General features: G+C 34.0%; 1 protein-coding gene across 4 annotated transcripts in view; it reads left to right on the top strand.

Annotated features, from left to right (window-relative positions):
* LOC116467287 (uncharacterized) overlaps positions 1-9,882 on the top strand; it is a 135,144-nt gene that overhangs the window by 44,176 nt on the left and 81,086 nt on the right. For 3 of the 4 annotated variants that reach the window (XR_009213264.1, XR_009213265.1, XM_032150914.2), the window contains exons 1-2: positions 38-239; positions 6,436-6,530. The gene's annotated coding sequence lies outside the window, so the exon portion shown is untranslated. Of the gene's footprint in view, positions 1-37; positions 240-6,435; positions 6,531-9,882 lie in introns of those variants that run through there. The other variant, XM_058437904.1, reaches the window with a different exon arrangement.

The raw sequence follows: 9,882 nt of genomic DNA, 5'->3' as shown, positions 1-9,882 counted from the left end.
TTCCCGGCATGCCCCGGGGCGGCGGGGTTGGCTCTAACGAATTTGAATGAGGAGCCTCAGCGCTTTCGGCGCCATTTTCGAGTGATGCCTGATCTCATCAATCTAGCGGGAGAGACAGGATAACCTGTCCGAGAGTATAGCGCCACTATGACTCCGCCGGAAAAATTACTTTAAAAATCGCCAAAAATTACTTGGAGCAAAGGGCAGTCGGCGGAGCTTCGCCAAGGCTGGCGCAGTCGGTAAGAGCCTGAAGTGGCAGAGCGGGACTCGGGAGGTGGCAGTGGTGGGACCCGCAGGCAGTAGGGGGTGCAGGGAGTGGGCGCGGGGTCTGCTCTCACTTAATCGCGAAAAATCCGAGGAAGTAGGGTTAGGGGCAACTTGGGCCTCTGCGAGTGGGCGGCGGCGGGCGGAATGTGGCGGGAGCGCGGAGAGACGGGGCTGTGGGGGGAGGGGAGCTGCAGTTTGAGCGGGACGCGGACCGGCTGCGGCGGAGCAGCCGCCGCCCAGCGGATCTGTCAGCAAGACCCCCCGCCTGGGACCGGAGCCGGGGACGGCGCACGGCGGGGTGTCTGCAGGCGGCCGCTCCTTGACAGGAGGACTGGACGCGCGCCCCTCCCCCATTTCCGAACCGGGCCGCCTTTTCTCGCCGTTTTGCCGACCCGGTGATGGCCGTCATCTCGTGACAAGAAACTTAAGGTCGACAGAAAATTCAGGACCCGGAGTCATGGGTCCCTCCGGTGGCTCGTGGCAACAGTCCTCCCCCGCCACCGCCCGGCACCCATCTATCTATATTGTCTTTTGACGCTGAAGCGTGAGGTGCCCCAGGAATGAGAGTTTCCCAAGCCCTGGCTGCCATCCCCGGCGCGCCGGGTCCCCGTGAGGTCTCTAGGTAGGTAGGACTGGCCGCGGCTCGCGCTTCCAAGATGGGGCAGGGGCAGGCTTTTGAGGTTGTAGCGGGCTCTTAGGAAAGATGCTGGACTTTAGCTTCTTTCTGGGGATTTTTGTCATTTGCTCTCGCAGCGTTGTCCTTTCTCAAAGGGGAGGGGTGTTCACGGGTGAGATGAAAGATGGGGCTTCGAGCTAGCGATTTCCTTCTCATGCCTATTTCCTCCGAGTCACACTTTTCTTAGAAGACTTTTTTCTTCTCCGGTGTTTGAAACATGTCGCAAGGAAAAAAGCAATCTGTGAAACTATTAATGTTTTCCTCCCCCAAAAGTCTTTACCCGGACAACTTAACGGTAATTTTGCGATCCCCACCTTTTCTTGACGCTGAGGAGGAGGGACGAGAGTTATTATTTGTCTTTCCCTTCGGTGATTTTTTTTTCCCCCCTTAGCTGGTGGTTTCTATCAATTCCTACTCCACAGCTCTTGAGTGATGTGAGCCAGTGACGGCATTAACTTTAGGTAATACTTTTATGGCCTTTGTAAAAATCCCGCGTTAAGGATGTGTTAGATCTTGAGTTCTTTTCCGCGCTGGAGGCACCACTAGATTAACCCTTTGCCGGTGTATTGCGTGTGGGGCGCACGGCTCTGGGTTACAAATATTCCGGAGATGGCTTTTTGCAACAGCTATTCTGTTCAATTGTTCGCAAAGAGGAATAACGCTTCCTGGGAGCCGCAGTGACACGCTTCCTTAGGACTGCCTGCCTACAGAGTTTTTTCCCCCTGGAATTGATATAACGATTGATTTATTTCTTATATTCTATGAAGACTGGGGGACCCGCCCTCGCTTAGAATGTTTCCCGGAGGAGAATAGAAGAGTGCAATGTGATGTTTTTCAAATTGTGTCTAACGGAGCTCCCTAACTCTGGACTTGTTACCCCCTGATTGGCTGGAAGGAAGCGGGCCTGGGGGGTTTGAATGTTGAACGCTAAATTATAATTCTCGACTTTACGAAAAATTATACTTTTAGTCAGAGAACCACGGAAATAGCTACGAAACGTTAGGACGAGAGTTTAGAAAAAAAGTTGGTTTTTAATAGTTTTTTTTTCTCTCAGAAAGGATTTTCGTGTGGTTCTCAAATGTATATTAAAAGTAAAACTGAAGAGGCTGTTTTCGCAAAATTATGTTTCTGCTGGTTGAAATTACAAGACTTTTATATATTTGTCACTGTTCTTTATTGGTTGAAAACTGAGTGAAAAATTCAGTTTTTTTCCTTTGATAGGAATTTTTCACCTTAAACTACATATGTTTGTTTGATGCAGATTACCGGACAGTTGTTTCTTTTATTTTGATGCAAAGAAACTTTAATTTTCTTAATGTTCACGAATGACCTTTTTAACATTTTCCATAAAAATTGAGCATCTTATTTAAAAAACTTTTCGCATCTAGTGAAAATATACATTTTGCTAATTCAGTAACTGCAGTGAACTAAAACTTTAATTTGCAAGACATTTATGTTTCTTAATTTAGACAACAGGTAAGCACAGGTGCGTATATATTATTTAGTTCCTTTGATAAATTCATTATGAAGAAATATATTGTATACAACAGTGTGGGTGTGCTGTTTTTATCTGGTTGATTTTCAGTTGATTTTTGTTCGATGTTGCTTGAGACAGCCGTCAACATATTTCCATTTATTACCGAGCTTGTCATTCCATTTAATTGCATCTTGATAAAAGGCAGGTGTGGTTTTCAAAGAAAAGCGGTAAACTCACTGATAAACAGCTGTAGATGCTTTGAGAAGCAATTGTTTTAACTTAATAGACGTTTGTGTTCTTTTATGAATAGTAGTTAAAATTTTGAAGCTTATGGTGTATATGTTCGCATTAAGTCAAATACGCATTGTTAAAAAATACTCAAATAAAAAATCTTACGGCTTTTATAAATCTCTGTAGGGATGTAAATATAATTTATATTAGTAAGTGGAATAGCTGAGTTTATAATTCGTACTATTTTGTACTGCCCTCATAACAAGAATCGTGATAACAGATCCCTTTTCATTACCTTTGTTCAAAGCTATTTATTTTGGGTCATCTTATGAAAATTTCATAAAAGGTGCTAATTGTCTTCTCTATAAAATTTGATTTAATGAAATTTTAGGAGATCTCATTTCTATTTTAAACGTAATTATACCTAAAGTACCAGAACTCCTGGGTTTTGCTTTTTACTGATGGTTTTTGTTTTGAGTTTTGTATTTTCATTCAAATTGTGTGAGTTTGGGGGAGAGTTGGGGGCAAGCTTTAAATTCCACCAGGCTGGTTAAGTATAACCATACATTTTTAGCACTTTGGTTTATGGGATTTTTTGTTTGTTTAGGGGGTAATGGGTAAAGGATTGTTCATTTAATAAGCCATTTTTAAAAGAAGTGAGTGATTGCTTTATTTAAAATACATCACTTCAAATTTGAGAATACACTAGCGCCTAAATAAAATCCACCGCATTCGAAATATTTTCACTTTGATGCTATATAAGAGGAAGATTTGGGTTTTAGACTTTGGGCATATAGATGAAAGTTACAACGGATGTGTATTTTTTAATGTTTATGTGCACTTATCCATATTTCTCTGTAGAAATTGACAGTTGTAATTTATTTTGTATTATAAAGTCACTTATTACCATAGTAAAGCAACTGCGGGGTGTGGTGTTGCTATAATAGGTCACCCCTTTTTAAAGTTATGTTTACATATTGTGGGGGAAAGAGGACTGGTAAGGTATCAGTCTTCCTGGTAGCACTGATTTTCATTTGTTTGCCCCCACACTATTTTTAAAAATTCAAATACAAGTGCAATTTCAGACTTCTTAAAAAATACTGTTGACCTGTCTTAGTTGTACATTCACAAAATGTAGCCTCGGGTGTTTGTATGTAACACTGCATATTTTTTCTAACCAGATTAGTATCAGTTTTAATGTTTAGCATGAACTACAGCTAAGGATAAAAATTTTAAAGTAGCTTTCATAGTCTAGATTCCCAGTTTCATCATGCTTTATGTACTACATTTTTGTTTTTTTTTTGTTTTGTGGAGACTTGTGTATATTTTTGTTTGTTTGTTTATTGGTAGGTAGTAACTATTTGGAATGTCACAGAATACTTAAAGCCAGAAATATGGGTCAATTGATTTGGTTTACAAAATGAAAAAAAATTCCCAGAGACTGTATTAGATAATTCTTATACATGACACATTAGCTTTCTTCAAAAGAAGATTATAAATTTATAGTTTCGAAAAATTATTCTATAAAAATTTCTCTTATTTTAAAATACTACCTAAAATTGGCTCTTGTCTTTTTTTTTCTTTTGTCTAATGAAGCTTAAAAATTCACATACTAATTTCTTTTTAACCCCTTTTTAGAAGACACAGATTTTTGGTCTGATTATAACTAGAAAACACATCTTAGAAAAAATTGTCATATATATAGTTTCATGGGGGGTTTTTGGTTTTGTTTTGTTTTTAGTTCAGCAAACTTTGAAACATTGTATGCCAGGCAACTAATTTTGGCACATAATTAGAGCTCAACTATGACTTGCTGAAATTTTGTAGCCCCAAATCTCATAACACCAAAGGAAATCAGTAATAAAATACCACTTTATTTCAAATAAGCATTGAAAATGAGATTAAGCATTTAATTTTTGGAAGTGACAGTATTAGAACTTAAATGTCGTGATTGTCTTAAGAGTAACAAGATCGATTTTTAGAATATCACATTACTATTATATGTTTATTTATCTCATTATTTGCAAGTACAAATGATTGTAGATCCTTCATATAAATATTACTTTCTGGTGGGGAACTGAATTTTTTTAATTTTTTTTGCCTCGGTTGGTTTTTTGTTTTTATTTTTTGGTCTGTATTAAAGATGCTTTAAAGGATCTTCCTTTTAGAAAGACAAGTTTTAAATATTGAAATTGATATTAAATATATATTTGAATATTATTAATATTTCTTATCAAATTATAAGAAGTTTACTATACCTTTGGTTAATCCTGCCTTATTTCAGTAAAGAAAATTTGTACTGGAATAACTTGTAGTGGTTTCTAAGAATAAATAGTAAGCTCTATTTTGTAGTAGATTTTAGATTTGAGTTTTACTATTTGAAGGTTTTTTAATATTGCCTTTTTTATCATACACGTTGGTTTATTATTTTATTTATATCCAGACCTCTTTTGCTTCTTATTGGTTAGTATTTTTCGTCTCCCTACTATTTAAAAACTTAACATTTGGCATGTAGTACATTTTGTTTTCTACTATTTTCCTTCTATGATTTTTAAACTTAAGATACCTTAATTTTCAGAGTGCTCAAATTTAGAAAACTGTCTTATGTCTTTTGAGGAAGACTGTGTATAAATGATTGTAATTTTTTAAAATGTCATGGTATTTGGATTGGTGTTTATGAGTTATGGATAATTGTGTGGGTTTTGTCATTAAACAATCAAATATTTGGCAACAGAGGAATAAAGGGTTTTTTAGGTTTTATTCTTTCATTTTCCTAAGCTATTCTTAAATATAACTGGAAAATTTATTCAGAGCATTATGATTTACATGTAATACATGATACACCTTTGGTAATTTAATATTTTTATACAGTCGATTGCCACTGAATCATTATAATTCAGAAAGGTGAAAGAAATGAAAAAAACCAATTAACATATATTCAGTTACATCTCTTAGAAACTTTAAAAAACCATTTGGTCCAGTAGTGGTCCATTTATTATTTGTAAATATGTTAACTTGTTAAAAAAAAATAAGCTCCACATTTTGGTCTGTTAGGACTGTAATGTATTAAAATATTTGGAAATACTGATATTTTTCACTTAGGCTTGGCAGTAGACTAAAGTTGAAAATAATGGTAAATTCTTAGCCAGGCATGGTGGCAGGCACCTGTAATCCCAGCTACTCGGGAGGCTGAGTCAGGATAATCCCTTGAACCCGGAAGGCAGAGGTTGCAGTGATCCTATATCGCGCCATTGCTCTCCTGCCTGGTCAACAAGAGCAAAACTTCGTCTCAAAAAAAAAAAAAAAAAAAAAAATGGTAAATTCTGTCATCATTAAAACATTTGATAATTTGGAGAGAGTTAAATTTCGTCCCTGTCCCTTCAGTAACTTTTTAAACTGTGTAGATTTTATGAGTTTTACAAGTACAAACTACATTTCTGGTATTTCCTTATGAACTCCTCTTGTACCAGTCCTCTAACAGCTACCCGCATACACACTCACCCATACTACTTTGAACATGAATGCCCTAAAGAGAAATGAAAGCAGAAACATATTAATCTGATTTGTTTGAAGAGGCTTCGGATGATAAAGCATATCACAGGTGTTTCTAATCAAGTTATTTCTATTTTAAAAACATTTTCAAGTTAGAGCTTCTCTGAACATTGGCAAGATTGGGGTCATTTTGAAGACCATACCTCTGTGTTCAGGGATCAACTGTGGAACTGCAGGAGATGGAAATCTGTTGAGTGTCTTCATGCTGTAATACATGACATTTTTATTGCAGGTTTTGACCTGTAGCAGAGAACCAATTCTGGAGAACAGCCTCACTTCTTTGATTGAATACTCACATAATGCATTGGAACATGACATGAGATTAAGGTATACTAATGAATTTTAAAACCGTATAATTTTATGTCTTTGCAATATAATCGGACTAGACAATTGGTAAAGTTGAAATTTTTACGTGAACTAAAATCAATAAGTAATTACTAATAAACAGAAATCATCATGTGAAGTGGCCATAGCTGAGTTGTCTAGCTTACTAAAACTCCAGGTTTTTTTTATACAGTTAATGTTCTTCTCAGCATCCTAAGGTCTAACTCCAACTGAATTTATTCCAAAAATATGCATATATAGTAATTTTTATTAAAGTTATTACAGTGTACTCAGTAAAATATGAACTTTTCATTTTATAAGATGGAGAGTTTAAATCAAATGGAATTTAGTGCTTAGCTGTTTGACAGGTGGAAGAGTAGTAGGTAGAGCCTGCAAAATTAGGTAAAATTGATGAGAATATTTTAAGAAAATGTAAAGTATTCCAAGTACTGCCCTAACCAAAAGTGGCAATATGGTTGAAACTGAAAAAACCACTTTCTTAAGCAGAAATTACTAGTATCTTACTCAACATACACTGAGTAAAATATTTAAGTTGTTAATATCAAAAGTTGCAGACTCTAAAAATAAAATTGTAGAATACCTAAACCTCCAGTGATTTTTATAGTTTTGGTTGAAAATTTCAAAATTTCAGACAGTATTTAACTAATACAACTTTCATTTTCTAAAATGGTAATCTGGTATAGTGAAAATGAACTTATTGAACAGTATTACTAAGTATTACTTGGTTAATTCTTTCATAGTAAAGTATTAATCTTATATGTACATATATGTGTGTGCATTTATTTATGTAAAAACTATTTGCTAAAGTAAGGTTTACTAACATAGTACAATTTTTTAAATTTTTTCACCTAAAAATAATTATATACTTAGAGGAAATGTCAAAGGTTTGTTTTCATGAGAAAATTATTATTTAGTCTTAAGAATGAAGTATATCATCATGATCATAGAACTGCTTTTAACTTCCAACAATATAAAATTTTTAAAGATGAATTCTGAGATGTGTTTAAGAGTGAATGTTGAAATACATATCAAAATACTAAAAACTGAAACTTGATATTTCTATATTGTTGGATATTAGGTAGATAATCCAGGAATGATTCGATTAACAGTTGAAGTTAAATAAAATGTAAAGATGCTTACAAATCAGAGTTTAACATAAGGATGAAGTTTAGATACTTTTATATTGGTGTCATAATGTGGTTGAGATAAATATAAGGTATAGAATGTCTTCATATGTTCGATTTGAGATTTTTATGAAAAAGCAGCTTAGTTTGAATAAAATGAAAATAAATACAGTTTTTCCCTCACTGACTTAACAGGTATTTTTCAGGTTAGAGAACATTAAGATGAAAAGTGGAAAATACAGTTAGTTACCTGAGTGTCTGGGAAAAAAATCCAGGTTCAGTTTATCACTTTAAATGCAGGTATCTTTAGAACAGCCTTAATGAGTTAAATAGGAAAAGAGAGACAGCATCTGAGTTTATATGGTAGATAAGATATAAATCCACAGAGTTGTCCAAATTTAGAGAGTTTGTGATTTGTGATCTTTGAAGATATCAAAACTTATTTTGAACACAAATATTTAGCATTATATAATTGTTCTTCCTATAGTTATTGTACTGGGTTATAAACTTATAATTTAGCTTAGTAAATAATTTCATATCTAAAAGAATACAAATATTAACAATTTACTTGTATTTGGTCAATTCTTACAGAGTGAGAAACTTTAACTTAATTGGGAGTATGTGTTATTTTAGGAGGCCAATTAACAAAGGGTTCAACTGCTGTGTATGATTGGCTCTCTTTTAACTACCCCTTGAAAGACATTTTGTAAAGATTTTGACTGTTTTAAATTTGCAAACCTGATTATCTAAATTTAAGCCTTGATATGTAGTTAATTATGTTGGAATTTGGGGGAAGAGATTTATTGTGTTAATTTTTATCTTTTTTTCAGTGATTTGTATCTCATTTTTTCAATATTTGTTTTTGGCTAAATGCACAATCAGGGTTAAGTAACATTCACTTTTGGGAAAAATTCTTAGCTGTCCCTAAAATACAGTTATGCCATCATTGTTCCTGTCTTACTGAAATAGTTTTTTTAGGATAGAAAGAATATTTGAATAAACTAGAATAGAGGTAACTTATCTACATATGAAGGAACTTAAAATTATTATTTGTCAGAGATGTATAATGCTGGTTTATAAGGATATGTTACATTTTAGGCAGTTTGTCAGCTATGACATTTTAATAGAGGTTTTATATATTGCTGAGAATTTGTTAAATAATAGATACAATTAACTTTTTAAATAAAAGTTTTAAAAATATTTATTTGAAGCAGTTTTGTACATGTGTGTATTTTGTGTTTTTCTTAAACTAGCAAGTAACATCCTTAACCTATTTCAGTTTTTCTTCAAATGAGATCTAATGTATCAGAATTACATTTTCTGACAAGCATTTTTCAAAGGGTAGTATTTAATTAATGTGAGGGTTTAAAATTAAATACATTTTGAAGTGAAATTTCTATTCACAGCACCACAAACCACACTTTTGATACTTCATTAACATATTATTTGACTTAGTTTTACTTTCCTATTTTCATGGTTAGAATCTTAGAGGAGAAATGTGAAGCATGTTTCACATGTGGCTGCTGAGACTGATTAATCCCACTGGTTAATAGTTTATTAATCCATTACTATTTCTAAGTGTCTGAATTTTTAAAAATCTTTCTTGAGGATTTGCTTTAGTCTTTTTTATTTTATAGCCTTCATACCAAACAAATATATTTAAAGTATCTTGTTATCCTCTGATCTTCAGAATTATTTTCATTATTATTAACATTTTTTGTTCCTCATTCAGTTGCTAAGCAGAAAAATTTTTCAATTGTGATAAAAATAGAAGATTGGGGTTGGGTTTTGATTTTTTACAAAATATCTAAATTTAAAATATTGTTACTGTTTCATACTTTTATTTTAAAATGTCTCAAACTTAGCCTTCTTGATTAGGTATTATTATTTAAACTTACTTGCCAGTTCTAGCCTATGTGGGTTTTTCTTTTTAATAGTTGATCTCCAAATTTTTCTGACTTTTTATATTTTTCTGAATCACAAACTGCTTAAGGTTCTAAAGGATGAGTTGCATTTAGAGTTAAAGCTGTAAGTCTATAAATAGCATCACATTACATTTAAAGGTAATTGAACAGTGAATATTTCTATTTCTGTTACTCATCAATTAATACTATGTACTTACTAGGTTTTTAACTTTGTATTGCACATTTAAAATAGGTAAATTGCTTATGGAAGTTTTTTTAATGGGATTTATGCAAAAACAGTATGGA

Source organism: Hylobates moloch, unplaced genomic scaffold, assembly GCF_009828535.3.
Source record: "Hylobates moloch isolate HMO894 unplaced genomic scaffold, HMol_V3 SCAFFOLD_4, whole genome shotgun sequence".
Taxonomy (NCBI): Eukaryota; Metazoa; Chordata; class Mammalia; order Primates; family Hylobatidae; genus Hylobates; species Hylobates moloch.
This window is presented reverse-complemented; position numbering and strand designations above follow the sequence as displayed.